The 14,523-nt window shown below is 35.1% G+C and overlaps 1 long non-coding RNA gene across 1 annotated transcript; it reads right to left on the bottom strand.

Annotated features, from left to right (window-relative positions):
- Positions 1-9,475: 9,475 nt before the first annotated feature.
- On the bottom strand, positions 9,476-11,502 carry LOC133803958 (uncharacterized). Its single transcript, XR_009878219.1, has 3 exons — positions 10,388-11,502; positions 10,263-10,306; positions 9,476-9,765 (listed from the first exon to the last, which is right to left on the bottom strand). It is a non-coding gene; the product is annotated as an uncharacterized LOC133803958 (long non-coding RNA).
- Between the last annotated feature and the right edge of the window lie 3,021 nt (positions 11,503-14,523).

The following is a 14,523-nucleotide window of genomic DNA, read 5'->3' as shown; positions in this document are numbered from 1 at the left end:
GACTAGCAGTAAGATAAACCAAACTACTAATCATACTTCTGTATAGTGTTGGATCTACCTTTACTCCATGTTCATCTTTGGATAATTTTACTATTGTACTCATTGGAGTATTGGTATGTTTGGCATTTTCAAGACCAAATTTTTTCACCAAGTTTTTTGCATATTTACTTTGTGAAACAAAAGTACCATCCTCAGATTGCTTAACCTGAAGACCCAAAAAATAAGTGAGTTCACCTACCATACTCATTTCAAATTCATCTTACATTTGCTAAACAAAAACCTGCACTTCGGAGTTAGATGTAGAACCAAAGACTATATCATCAACATAAATTTGAGCAACAATAACATCAGAATTCATGTTTTTAATAAACATTGTCTTGTCTACACTACCTCTTTGATAACCATGTGAAATTAGAAAATGAGTTAAACGCTCATACCAAGCTCATGGAGCTTGTTTTAAACCATATAATGCTTTGTCTAATTTGTAAACATGGTTAGGAAAATGAGGGTCCTCAAACCCTTTAGGTTGCTCAACAAAAGCTTCTTCATTCAAAATGTCATTTAAAAAAGCAGACTTAACTCCATTTGGTGCAATTTAAATCCAATAACACAAGCAATAGATAGAAGTAACCTTATGGATTCAAGTCTTGCCACTGGTGCAAATGTTTCATCAAAATCAATACCTTCAACTTGTGTGTATCCTTGAGCCACCAATCTTGCTTTGTTCCTCACAATGGTGCCAAATTCATCACTCTTGTTTTTTAATATCCATTTTGTTTCAATGACATTGGCATGGCTCGGTCTAGGAACAAGAGTCCAAACTTCATTGCGAGAAAATTGATCCAACTCCTCTTGCATTGCATGAATCCATGATTCATTAGTCAAAGCTTCCTTCACATTTTTAGGCTCAAAAGATGAAGTAAAACATGAAAATTGAACCAAATTTGCATACCTTCTTCAAGTAACCATGCTTTAATCCATATTTCCAAGAATGAGGTCAGTAGGGTGATTTTTTTTACTCTAGAAGATGGTTCTTTCTGAACTGAATCTGTGATGATGTTTGGTTTTTGATTTGTTTCATTCTCTGATGTAGAATCTGGAAAATCATCAGTTGTAGCTACAGAATCTGAAGTTGTTGCATCAGATGCAGATTCTGATAGCTCAATCAAATCCTCTGTCAGTGCAGGAGATTTTTCCAGCAAGTCTTCTATGTTGACTTCTTTCTAGATTTCTTAAGGTGTCTTAAGAGTACCTGGACGAAGAAACACTCTGTGTATGATATATCAAGTTGTGTTGATTGCTTCAGCCCATAATCACTTGGAAAGATTTTTCCTATTTAACATCACTCTGCCCATCTCCTGCAAGGTGCAGTTCTTTCTTTCCAAAACTCCATTTTGCTGAGGATTTTTAGGAGAAGAAAATTCATGAGAAATACTTGTAGACTTACAAAGCTCATCATAAACAGTATTTTCAAATTCTTTCCCATGATCACTCCTAATTCGAACTATTTTGCCAATATTGCAGTCTTTTTCAACTTTTAGTTTCAAACAAAGAGATTTAAAAGCATCAAAAGTATCTGATTTTTCTCTTAAAAAATCAACCCATGTGAAATGAGAGAAATCATCAACACAGACAAAAATATATCTCTTACCATTCAAACTTTCAACCTGAATTGGACCCATCAGGTCCATGTGGAGTAATTCAAGAACCTTGGTGGTATTAACATCATAAATGCATTTGTGGGTAACTTTCAATTGCTTACCAAGCTGGAAAGGTTCACATTTACTCACAGATTCTTTACCTAATTTAGGCAACCCTCGAACAATCCCTGCATTTGACAACTTTTTGTAGTTTATGTGCCCAAGTTTTTCATGCCATAGATCAGTGGTGTTATCTATGGCTGAGTGACATGTAAGAACATGAGTGAAAGTGTAACAATTATCAGTAGATCTAAAACCTTGTAAAATACATTGTTTGTCACTGTTGAGAACATAACAATGATTACTATCAAAATTGACAATATACCCTTGATCACAGATTTGACTAACACTAAGTAAATTAGCTTTTAGTCCTTAAACTAACATCACATTTTTTTAGCTTTGGTAAGCCTTCAAAATTCAAGATTCCCATCCCAATAACATTTCCAGCTAAACCATTTCCAAATGTCACTCCACCACATTGCATAGGTCGAATATTGACAAGAAAGTCTCTGTTACCTGTCATGTGTCTAAAACAACCATTGTTAAAATACATCATTTGAGATGCAGCCGTTTTAAGGCAAGAAAAACCAGCAAGAAATTTTTCTTTCTTTATCCATATTTGTTTTGGTGAAAAATATTTATTTTGCTTTTTATTGGTTTTTCCAAAAATAATTGGACCTGAACATATTGTGAAAAACAAAGCATTTAGGTCGAATGTGACCTCTTACACCACACAAATGACAAATGGGAACAAATTTTATGGATTGTTCACGAAATCTGTCATCCTTACCTGGTCACTTCTCCTTTGTAGGTGCAGAAGACCTACTTGCAGTATCAGACACTTGTAATGTTAGATCAAAACATCCAGGCCGTATTCAGATTTAACAAATTTTGTGTCTATTTTATTTTGAGATTCAACAAATCTTAACCCAGCATGACTTCTTTGCCTTATGCTATGAATTTCTTCAAAAATAGACGAACCTAGATTTAACATATTAACATTTCTTTTTAGATTTTCAAGTTCTTTTGTTAAATAGTTAATTTCAGTCCTTTTTTAACACAATTCATATTCACAACTTTTGTTTTTCATCTCAAGTTCTTTGATGCAATGAGACAAATTTTTATTAATTTTTGTCAATGAATGATTTTTAGCATAAACTTGTACCCACTTACCATACATTACCTTGTAAGATTCAGCCATTGAATCCTCGTTGATTTCTGACTCATCAAAATCTGAGACTACACCATCAATATTGCTTTCAGTGATAGTGTTGTTCAAACACACAAGTTTTTCCTAAAAAAACACTAGACAAAATAGAGGTTAAAGCAACATTTCCCTCATCTTCTTCACTGCTTTCGGTCTCATCATCACTCCAAGTGACATTTAGCCCTTTTTTGTTCTTTTTCAACATATTAGCACATTCTAATTGAATATGACCAAAACCTTCACACTCTCTGCATTGGATACCCTTTTTGTTAGTAGAACCAAAAAATTTAGAAGATGTGTTACCTTTAGGAAATTTTGACAGATTGTTTTTGTTGCTAACCTTTCCCATGAATTTTTGGAAATTCCTTGTCAACAAGGCCATTTCTTCATCCTCTTCATTATCAGAAAAATTTTCAAAAGTTTTAAAAGAAATACCTTTATTTTTCTCACCTAAGGATTTTGGCTTATCTTTTTGCTTGATCTGTTGGTTTAGTTCAAACGTTCTCAAAGAGCCCATTAGCTCTTCAACCTTCATTTTGCCAAAATCCTTTGCTTCTTCCATTTCCAGAAGCTTTGTGTCAAATCTATCTGGAAGCACACGAACTATTCTTCGAACTAAAACATATTCATCAAGTTTCTCACCCAAAGCAAAAAAACTTGTTAGCAATGTCAAACAATTTTTCATAAAACTCAAATAAAGTTTCAGATTCTAACATTTTGGTAAAACATGATCTTTTGACATCAGCAGTCCCTTCAAATTGAGTTTGAAGGATTTGCCATGCCTCTTTTGTAGACTCACAAGAAGAAATCAATTTTATAAATCCTTCAAAAACTCCATTAAAGATCACATGAAAAGCCTTATTATTGTAACCAGATAATTTTTCATCTTCAGTAAACCACTTGAGTTCAAACTTTACCTTAGTATTACCTTCTTTGTCTTTATCAGTTGGTGGAGTCCATCCAGATAGTATAGATCTCCAAGCCCTTTCATATTGTGACTTGATAAACTCCCTCATTCTGACTTTCCAATAAGGATAGTTAGTATCATTCAATAGAGGAGGTCTAGCTATGGAACTTCCTTCTGTAAAGAAAGACATCTTACACAAAACAAATTAAACGGAAAAATAACCACAACATCTCACTAAGAGTTTAGTGAACCGCTTTGATATCAAATGAAATTTCGTATTTTAATGTTACCAACTTTATATTTAACTAAATTAATTAATTAAATGCGGAATAAAAGGTTGGCACTAGGACAGATATTATGTAGCTATAGACAGAGATTTTGTAACTACAGAAATACACAACTGAAGGATAAAGCAGAAAAATAAAAAAACACACAGAGTTTTTTTTTACGTGGTGTCAATATCCTTTCGAATATTACTAGCCCACGGGGTCATGCTCAGAGATAAGATCCACTAATAAAGTTTCTCAAAAATACAAAGTATTTGACTTAAGAAAAGAAATGTGTAACAGTCAAAATCCCGTGATCCACAAGGGGAAAGACCGGGAAAAAAGTTGTGCAATCCCACACCGCCTGGGGAAGGTCAAGTGTGATGATTCTAAGACTGTGTAGGTATAGGACTACATATTTGAAGAGGGCTTAAATGGATTGATGGTTACTACCTGTATCAACAAGATGCATCTTCTTTTCGGTAGCCCATCACTTGAGAACTCCAAAGTTAAGCGTGCTTGACTTGGAGTAATCTCAAAATGGGTGATCTCCTGGGAAGTTTTCCCAGGAAGCGTGGGAGTGAGGACAAAGCACGCTGGAAAGACTTGTGTTGGTTTGTAGGGCCAGTCGTCATTCCAGAAAGTAGCCATAGTGACGTGGGGCATTACAATTAGACTCCCTCTAATTTTATGTCGCAAGCTTGATGTATTTTCCACTTGATGAATGAACCTTGCTGAAACTTCAAGAACTCGAACTCCCTTTGATTTGCTTGAAGAGTGTTGCTTCCTCCTGAGGCAAGACTAGGATGAACCTTCTCCCGAAGGTTTGCTCTTGTTCTTCTCTTTGTTGAATTGTTTCAATACACAAAACACATACAAAGACACAAAATAACAGAGGTATAGTCGAACCGCCAACCTCTACAAAATAAACACTCTTTTTCTAAAGATGTAAAAGAATAGACCAAAGATTTAACCTAGACAAGGCTGTTATGGTAAGTATTTATACACAAATATACTCACATAAGACAGCCTTTACTAGGTCTGAATGCACACAGCTCACTAGAAAATGTTTCCTTAAATAATCAATCAATTATATTGAATCATCCGAGATCTGAGGAAACAGACAGACTATCTATAGCTACAAATCAGTTCGTATCTGAGCTGACAGCAAGATCCTATGTTTGGTTTTAATGAGGATCAATTTGATCATATCTGTTGAAATCTGGTCATAAGAATCAGATTGTCAAATGAAATCAACCAGATATAAAATAAATCAACATTTATTATTTGATTCATATGTTAAAAGCTAAGTATATTGTCAAACCTTCTATAAATAGAATATATTGATATAATCATCTTTTTATATAATCATAATATAAATGTGAACAAAATAAAAATGAAATAATCTTCAATCGAATGCCGAGATTACAAGAATTAAATCAAAAAGTATTTTGTCAAATATAATTTGCCAAAAATGGAATTTACAGTTATAATAATAAAATTTTAACTACTAATTATTTTTTTACAAAATTTGAAATTATAAATTTTAGCAAGAAAATATCAAAATTAATAAATATTATAAGAATTAAAAAAAAAACTAAACGATCTAAAATAACCAATCCAATCTTCACTTTGGCTTATTGGATTGGTTTTGAAAAAAATGCAAATTGGATTGGTTTTGAACTAGAGTAGTGATTGGATTGGATCCAAAATATGAAATCCACACTTAGTGTTAGATTGGTTATGACAAAAAATGTGCGGATTAGATTGGTTGAACATCCCTATTTGGTTGGTTGCTTTAAAATTGTATTATACTCATAACCTAAAAATTAAGTTATGTTTTTAAAAGGTAACTAATTAGTATCTTAAATTATTTTTAATACAACCTGTTATACCCATTTTTGGCTAACTAGCATGGCAGTTGATGTGGCAAAAATCATTGACTAGACTGTTTAAACTATCCACCTCGCTAATTCCAAGTTGACATAGCTAATGGGAGGTTGTTAATGTTAGTGTTGCCTGTGAAAGCTGCCAATGTCCAAGATCATCGAGGTCCAACGTCACCCGACGTCAAGATCGCCTAACCTCGTAAGGTTAAGGTCTAAGGTCGCTTAACGTCAAGGTCGCCTACCTCATAGTAGGCCCAAGTCGCCTAACTCCAGGGACCATGTTCTGGTGACCTAATTCGAACAGCCAAAGTGCAGTGAAGCCTGCTCACTCCATTCAGGTTGCATAAAGTGGGGTCGCTACTTGTTTAAAACATGCAACCCAACCAACTCGCTTGAATTTTGTGTGTATCATTGTCGGGCCAAGCCCAATAGCTCTGTCCCATACCCCAATTGTAATCCTACTCTTCACTATAACTAGGAAGAGGAAGGATTCAGAAAAGGGGTTAGCTTCTAAGAGGGTTGGAGGGGAAGAGAGGAAATAGGCATCCCTTAGTGCCAATGGCTCTCCACATTCAAGAGAGGAGTCAATGTATAACCACAAATATAATACATATCTTGTAAGATCAATAACAATGGCTAAGTAGACGTAAGTCATCTTTTTTTAGTCAAATCACTATAAAATTTTCTCTGTATCCATGGTTCCAAGGCGTTAATTACGTCTAAAACACTTGATTTAGCTCTTACAAATGTTCTCTTAATTATTCTCTGAGTATTTGATGAATTGATGAAAAAACGAGTCAACACAATCAAAAATAAATTTAATATCTTTGTGACTATTTTGCCACCTGAACTCTTGTTTTGAAATATAATTAATTAGTATCTTAAATAGTTATAAAAGCAATTAAAATATAAACTCAGTAATTTTGTAATTATTTTTTATAATATGGGGTTGTAGTTTCTTTCCTTGTAAACTGCATTTCCTTTCTTCTCATTATCCCCTTTCAAAATATTTACATTCTTTTAGTTTTCATCACAAGCACTAGGATGAGCCTCCAATTTCACACTTTGTTGCTCCCCATTCTAGTTACCACTTCTTCCTCTACAACAGAAACATGTTGTCCAACATGACCACTTACATTTGCATATGAAAATAATGGCAATTTTTTGTAGAAAAAAAAAACTTCTATTTTGTGCTATTTATTGATATGGTAGGAAATTTCTTTTATTATTTTGTTGTTGTTTTTTTTTATAATTATTTTATAGAGACCTTTTCGTTAGTTTGGTAGTGTTCATTTTTTTTTAATTTTAGTTATTTATATTTTGGATACAATATCATATATTTATTTTCTTGATGTGTTAAGCCTTTATATATAGAGAGAAATAGAAAAATTAATCACTACCCATAGGTAATTTTAGTATTTTCGGTATATGGATAAGTTATAACTCTATTTTTTTTTATATGATAGTATATAATGTAATTACAGAATATTTCTCACAATTTTTTAGAAAATTTTGAAGAATTTAGAATACTGAAATCATGATTCAAACAGTTTGTTGCACGCGTGCTTGTTTCAATATTTATATACTAGTGCAACAGACGGTTTGAATCTTGATTTTGACATTCTAAATTATCTTAAATTTATTGAAAATTTGTGGGAGGTCTCTTGTAACTACATTATACATCATCATGTAAAAATATAAAGTTACAACTTATCTGTGTACCGAAAAAACTAAAAATACATATAGGTAGTGATTAAAAATAATCACTACTACTAGTAACCATATATATATATATTTCTAAAAAAAACCATTTCTATAGAGTGCATTCTGTATTTCTCATGTATGTATATACATGAGAATGTGTGTGATACATCACGCAAAAGTGATGTATCGATAAAGCATGCTCCCGAAAATGACATGTGGATGTGTTTTGATCTAAATTTCTTTCATGACGGTTTTCATTATAGTGAATCTCATGCAAGTTTTTGATAAATTCTGAATAATTTATAGTGCCCAAAATAAAGTTCAAACAATCTTTTTATATGCGTACGTATTTGTTATTAGAGTAATTTGCAGCAAAACCCATCATCTTCACATTCTTATACACATAACCCTCAATTATTTTTTTTTCGATAGTAAAACATCTCAATTTACTATTCCGTTAGCAAATCTAAAGTGTCATCAATTCCAATCATTGTCACTTTTCCTCTTTTGAGCTGCGGCCCCAAACATTAGAGCCGCAGCCCCACTCAAGTCAGGCCCAAAAATATTCTCTGACAGCAATTAGAGTCGTAGCTCTACCCAATAGAGCCGCAGCTCAAATAGCCCATCAGCCCCAAACCACCAGCTTCTTCAAGCTTGAGCCGCGGCGCCCAAGAACAGAGCCGCAGCTCAACCTCGAACCCAGCCAGAAAAACCTCCATTTCTTCATCTAAAAACCTTCCAAAAACTTACCCAAATATATCCAAATCCCAAACTCAAAGTTTCCAAACATCCCCATGATTCAAAACCAACAAAACCTAAGTCTCAAATCATCCAAAAACACATCAAAACACAAAATCCAATTCAAGCTTAAAAGCTTTAAAAACTTAGAACTTAAAACTTGAATTACCTCCGATTGAGTTATTTCCAACTAAATCCTTCGGCTAATAAGCTTCTAATCTTCCCTAGGATAGCTATGCCTCGATCCTCGCTTGAATCTGAGTCCTAGAACTCAAGTTACCTTCGAAATTGCGATCGGGAGACAAAAATGGAACTTTGAGGGAGAGAGAACGTACAGAACGTTCTTTTATTCTTTTAAAAGGTTATTTCAAGCTTAAGTAGCCTCAACCAAATCCTAACACTCGGGGTCCCAAAAACACTCCCTGGGGAAAAATAGTCAAAACCTCCTGAATTTCCCCCTGATCTTACTAGCTCCCAATTTATCACCAAATATTGATTCTCATTACCCAGTAACCCGGTAATGCTCTAAATACCCCTTGACTTACTCTGAGTCAAGAATAAATCTCGTTGTGACTTTCCCACTAGCTTACCTCCTAGGATTGTCTTGTGCTGAGTAATCCTAGCATAACCAAACAATAATAAAGCACCACACATATATCACATACATGCCAAATATGCCTAAAATTGCCAAAATATGAAAATCACCCAATTAGTCAGAAATGGGTTCACATGCATATTTAATACACCTAACACATGCATATTATCATTTAATAGCATATTAATTCAATTATGGTCCTCCCGGCCTCCTAATCAAGGTCCTAAACCTCATTAGGAAATTTGGGCATTACACTGACTTGGGGGCAAGTCGCGACACGCCTAGGGATTTTTACCTTGGAATGGTTTCTAGAACTGGTAAGGCTCGAGGTTCGAACCTAAGCGCTTGGGAAAATTTCTACTACCCGATTTAGTAGAAATTGAGGTCACGGAGTGTAATGACCCAACTATTTCTAAGACCTTGGACCATTAAAACTACTAGACATAACTACTATTTTGGGAAACATACATAAGAAATAACATAACTTTATTTAATACCCCAAAACAAATATTGTGCAAAATACAAAGTAAAATATGAAATGTAAAATACGGTATGGGTACCCATTGTTATAAAACATAAAACATAGACTTTAATTGTTTAAAATACTAATAGCGGAATTACATCAAAACATAATTTAAAAGAATTAAAAATAACGTCATCCTCGATCGACACACAGTCCATTCAATCCATTCATCCTTAACACACAAGCCAAGCAGCCGTGAATCATTCCGCCTTCCATATTCATTTTCCTGCATCAAGCTAAAAAAATAAAGGAGTGAGCCTAATGCCCAGCAAGGAAAATCTACTAACAACATACATCATAAATCATAAACATAAGACTATATCATATACTATAAAACATATGACTATAAAAACGTATATCATATAGGACTACAATATTAATGGCCATTAACTCATTAACATGGCACGTGATAAACCATCTAGGTCCTCTGTCTACTAATCGAGGTAGGTTAGATCACATGGTAGTATATGATAACCCATCTAAGTCCTCTGTCTACTTATCGAGGTAGGGTAAATCATAACTCTAAACCATGAAAATGATAAAAATTCTTGGGGCTTGCTATCTAAGCTAGTCATATGCCTAAGCGACTATAAAACATATTCTTGTGGCTTATTATCTAAACAATTCATATGCCCAAGGACTATAAAACATATTTATACATATACATATTATAACATAAAACATATCATAACATAAACATATAAACACATATAATCTAACCTATTTTCCTTACCAAAATCCAGGATATTTGAGAACAAGAACGGGATTGGAACACTCCTAAAACCAACAACAAAACCATGAGTATTTCTAAAGAATAAAGATGGAAATGAAAACTAAACCATCAAATAAGAAACTTACCGAGAAGAACCTTAAGTTTTCAAGAAACTTAAACACCTAACCAAGAATTATAAACAAGAGTTAGGATCTGAAAAGAAAATAAAAGAAAACTAAAGAATGGAACTTAGGGATAAGAATACCTTGAATGATCTTATGAATTGATCAAAACCTCGATACTGAAATCTCACTATATCTCACTTCCCACGTGTTTAGAAAAGCTTAGAATGATAAAGCTTTTTAACCCAAAACTCAAGTGTTTTTCTCTATAGTAATCTTAGCAACTTGGAGGCTCTGAACAAATGCTTGAAGAATGAAGAAAATGGCTAAGTACTAGGTCCTATTTATAGAGTTCAAGGAGTGAAACTAACCCATTTTAATTTGAATATATAAATGAATACAAAATGAAAAAGATTTGAATTTTCGTTCAACATATGCCCAGAACTCGGTCAAAATCGTTCAAAGGCAAGTCCAAGAGGTTAAGGGATGTTTTAAGCTCAGATTCCACGAAGTTCAAAAATGCAAGGGTGGGGCCGATATATCGCCCCTATAGGCGATATATCGCCTCCCCTATGATCCCAATGCTTCGTGGTTTCGGTCGTGCAAAGACGACGTGTTTTTCGTATCTTCCATAGGCGATATATCGGCCCCTAAAGTTGCGATATATCGTCATACGTTGATATATCAAACACACTTATTCAACATATTTTGAATTGATTAAACAACTTTGACTGAGTCTAAGCGTGATCCTAACAGCTGCTAGAAGATTCTAGAGCTTCTAGATCTTTGTTTTAATTAAACTATTCAACATAATACTTAAATCCTTAATAAACATGATTATGACAAGTGTCACATGCTTAATAATTCTATCTAAACCTTAGGTTATAATGAATAATATTTATAGGACCAGCAATATTAATCAAACCTTATGTTATAATTAATATTTATAAACTATAGGTTAAACTTATAAAATCCATAACTGTTGCTATGAGTTTCCAACTAAGTCCCGGCTTGTACCAAAATCCACGGAAACTAACCTACTACAAGCTACTACTAGCTACTACTACTACTATCTAGCTAAGTAAAATTCTGGGACACTACGCGGAGACTAGTTTTTATCTCCTAAGTATTTATTTGGATTAGACATTTACGATTACCCATTGTCCACTGCGACTAGGTTTATCGCCGAGGCTAAGGACTGAGGATCGTGCTCGGGACCCTTCTATTATCTCCGCCCATAATTCAAGGTAAGAAAACTGCACCATGCGTGGTTGTGATCGGGACTGAGATTCCTAATTATTGGTTGCTTGTAATATGTGTTTATAAGATTGATTTGTTATACAAGAATGACCAGCCTAAGGGAGCTAGAAATAATGGTAAGCGTACTAAGTGCGGCTCGGCCAAAGTGAGTCAGGGCCAGCTAGATCAGCAGGGGGCTCGACCTGAGGGTGCCAACCCTGATTACTTGAGATTATGTGATTGTCATTGATTACTTGAATATACGTACTCTATTTTATGTTTATATGAGATAAGCTTAATTGAATATTCTTATTGCTACATGTGATTGTTGTTTTGGTTTTCTTGCTGGGTCTTGGCTCACGGGTGCTACGTGGTGCAGGTAAAGGCAAGGATAAACTGGATCAAACATGAGTTGGAGAGCTCTAAGGGCGAGGGAAAGTACAGGGACAGAAGCCTAAAAGCTTGTATTTTTCCATTAGAGTGGCCACTAATTGTATATAACTTTTGAGATTTTGTAAATTAACACTTAAACCCTGTTTTTGGGATCCCATGTACCAAGCATCTATTTTAATGAAAAATTAACCGTTTATGATCAAAATCTTTTAACCCTAATCCAATTGTTGACCTTAGGATCACATTTTTAACAAAATGACTTGATTAACAAGTCCTGCACTATTTTAACTACACAGTGTAATGGTCTTGGTTATCCAAGGCATTACACATATTGTAACGACCCAATATATGGCATGCATACTCCCTACGCGAACTTGGTTGTCCAATCGGGGTGATATTTGCACATTTTCCCATCCTTTTGCTTTGCCAAAGGTTGTTCGTATGGGCTTCCATGAAGTCTAACCACCAATCTAAGCAAGCAAAGGGTCCTGCTAACCCGTGCAAGCTATGGAACCCCACTTATGCGGTCTAACCCGCCCTGACTACCATAGCAGAGCCCTTGGGAATCCCACTTCGACACTACCTCAGTTCCAGCAGAACTGGTTTAGCAATCCAAGAATGGGAGGAGCTTTTCCAGCACTCCAAACCACGCCTCCTCTGTTGGTCACATCTGTTGGGTCTGATGACGTACCCCCTCCTTCGGAGAACTTGCTCCGAGAATAGGCATCCAATGAACCAGGGTATGGGTGCAACGGAAAGACAACCAATCCTCGGCTCTGCCCTTCTCGGCTCTGCTCCTACGCTTAGCCTCACATGCTGCGCTCTGATCTTGCACATGATCATGCCATCCCCTCTCGCAAATGATAGAGCATCCAAACTGCTCTTTTAAACACTCAAGGGGATGACTTAGTTCGCAAAGAAAAAGAGCATTGAACTCTCTCAAGTTCGCAAGGAAAATTCATGCATATTCTATCTTCTGTACACAAATAAATTATCGAATGATTCACATTAATTAATAAAATATGCTATGTTATTTACCACTTGATGGTTATTTACATAGTTAGTTGCGTGACTATTTTTCATTTTGCTCAGTTCAAATGTTACAGAACCCGTCACATACATATTTTTACGGGAGAACCTAATCCCATTCAATGCGACGCAAATACTCAGCCATCGCACTCTCTAACTTTGGATGCCCTATCCCATATCGCTCGCACGATATGTAATATGAAATCCCACTTCTCACAAGCTCAGCTAACGCCCATGTCAAATACAACCATTCTGGCCTATCAAAGATACACCTCAGAAACGACACTTTTACCCAATCACGGTGTTCACCTGAAATACAAGCATAGCCAGAACCAGCTGATTACCATAACCCAAAACTTCTTACGCATGTTTAACTTATCACTTAACTGGACATTCTCTCCCACCATCTGTGTAACGTCCCAAAATTACCTAATAAGGCTTAGGGCCTTGATTAGGGGGCCAGGATGACAATGCATGGAGTTATGTGCTTATTTGTTATATTTAATTGTAATTACGTGGATTATATGATTATATCGCTAGTTGCGCCTTATTGACACCATTTTTCGTCAACCTAAGAAATAAGAGCAATTAAACAAAAATATACCAAAGGAAGTGAAATAAAAAGAATGAAAACAAGATCTTTTTACGTGGTTCAGCAGTTAAAATCTACCTAGTCCACGAGTCTATATTATTAGCTCTTTGGAGTTTTCTGGAAACTTTCAGAGAATAATTGCCCATAGTTTTCTCTCCAAATATCAATATTTCCGTCCTCCACAAATGAAGTTTACATCTCTATTTATAAAGAGGGTTTCAGAATTGGTTCCCACATATTTTGGGAAGATATTTTGTAAATCAGATAATATAATGCCAATAAATGCATTATTTACTACGCTCGCGGTAACATCCCATAAAATGTGGGATTGAGTAACAGATTACATCAGATCCCTTAAACATAGGGAATTTATAACAATAAATACATTCACATATCGACGAGCTTAGAAACTAGATCTGTGCGCCTTCGAGACCATTTTCCTATTACGAGTTTGTCATCTTGCTTCGCCTATGTTCCCACCAAGTAATCATTGACAAATATGTCACTTTCGAGCTTACAGCCTTCGAGCTTGAAGCATCTTGTCTGAAAGCGAGAGATGCATCAAGAAGTTTATACACGTGTTGAACCCTTGCTATCACGAGTTGCGAGCCTATTTTATAAGCTCGGAGCATCTTCGAGGCTATGTGCTGCTCAAGCTTACGAGGTCGTCATTTATAGTAAACTGTCTGACTGGAAGATCACATGATGATTATGCTTATTTCGAGATCAACATTTCCATCCTCGAAATCTGGGTGTAACATTTTGCCCCCTCAAAAGTATCAGTTCGAATCCTATGAGAAGGAAACTTTTGAACTGCCACTTTCAAAATTTGAGCTACCTACCACACTCGAGTGTGGACATGCGTCATCCACGGGTTGCTTAATCATAGTACTTGAGTACCTTTTTA

This window comes from Humulus lupulus, chromosome X (genome assembly GCF_963169125.1).
Source record: "Humulus lupulus chromosome X, drHumLupu1.1, whole genome shotgun sequence".
NCBI classification, from domain to species: domain Eukaryota; kingdom Viridiplantae; phylum Streptophyta; class Magnoliopsida; order Rosales; family Cannabaceae; genus Humulus; species Humulus lupulus.
The sequence above is the reverse complement of the archived record's forward strand: the minus strand, read 5'-3'. Positions and strand labels throughout refer to the sequence as shown.